Below are 1,691 nucleotides of genomic sequence, written 5' to 3' on the forward strand. Positions count from 1 at the left end.
TTTGCTGGTTATTTTCGTAACCAGCAAATGCAAAGAAATGAACACACAGAGAAAACAACAAATGAACAAAGCTAAAGGATAAACCAAAAGAAATAACAACAAAACAAGACCCGTATGCTTCAGAACAAAAATAACAACTTATACAAGGACCAATAAGCCGGAAACCAGCAGTCAAAACAGAAGATATTGTTGAAGATGAGAAACCACACAACCCCCGAGGGTCAGGTACACACATCCCACTGCCTGCTCCCTGTCAAAATATATATCTATCTCTCCCCCTCAAATATATATGTATGTATATATATATATATATATATATATATATATATATATATATATATGTATATATATATATATATATATATATATATATATATATATATATCACGCTCCTGTAGGTACATGCTGTACAACATCAGGAGAATACGACCTCTTCTCACTCAGAAGGCGACACAGGTTCTGGTCCAGGGTCTGATCAACTCCCTCCTTCAGGTCTACCTGCTAATGCCATTCGACATGGTCTAACCTCACACCCAGGACATGGTCTAACCTCACACCAGGACATGGTCTAACCTCACACCAGGACATGGTCTAACCTCACACCAGGACATGGTCTAACCTCACCTCCAGGACATGGTCTAACCTCACACCAGGACATGGTCTAACCTCACATCACATCCAGGACATGGTCTAACCTCACACCAGGACATGGTCTAACCTCACATCCAGGACATGGTCTAACCTCACATCCAGGACATGGTCTAACCTCACACCAGGACATGGTCTAACCTCACATCCAGGACATGGTCTAACCTCACACCAGGACATGGTCTAACCTCACACCAGGACATGGTCTAACCTCACACCAGGACATGGTCTAACCTCACATCCAGGACATGGTCTAACCTCACACCAGGACATGGTCTAACCTCACATCCAGGACATGGTCTAACCTCACACCAGGACATGGTCTAACCTCACATCCAGGACATGGTCTAACCTCACATCCAGGACATGGTCTAACCTCACATCCAGGACATGGTCTAACCTCACATCCAGGACATGGTCTAACCTCACACCAGGACATGGTCTAACCTCACACCCAGGACATGGTCTAACCTCCACCAATCAGCTTGTAGCTCCTTCACTTCGAGCTAAACACTCAACAAAGTCACGACTGTTTGCTGTGCTGGCTCCTCATTGGTGGAACGAGCTCCCCATTGACATCAGGACAGGAAGTCTCTACAAACTAAAAACACATCTTAGTGACTACACCTTGAATAGGTAGCACTTAAATGCCGTAGTAGCACTTAAATGTCTCTTACTGATAGCACTTTGTAGTTTGACTTTATTGAAGAAATTGTACTTGCTTGATTCTTGTTGTTCTGAGTTTGGACTCATGGTTTAATGCACTTATTGTAAGTCGCTTTGGATAAAAGCGTCAGCTAAATAACATGTAATGTAATGTAATATATATATATATATATATATATATATATATATATATATATATATATATATATACACACACACACACACACAGTCTTGTGGTCTTCTGTCCTCATCATAAACAAGATGGCGGACAGCATTGGAGTTTCACATTAAAGGGTCTCACCGTTTTAAAACTGCAGTTTAATTCTAAAACATTTATTTTCTAAAGAAATTCAACTCCAATACTTTGACACGAAACA

The sequence above is a fragment of the Cyclopterus lumpus genome, chromosome 4 (assembly GCF_009769545.1).
Source record: "Cyclopterus lumpus isolate fCycLum1 chromosome 4, fCycLum1.pri, whole genome shotgun sequence".
Taxonomy (NCBI): Eukaryota; Metazoa; Chordata; class Actinopteri; order Perciformes; family Cyclopteridae; genus Cyclopterus; species Cyclopterus lumpus.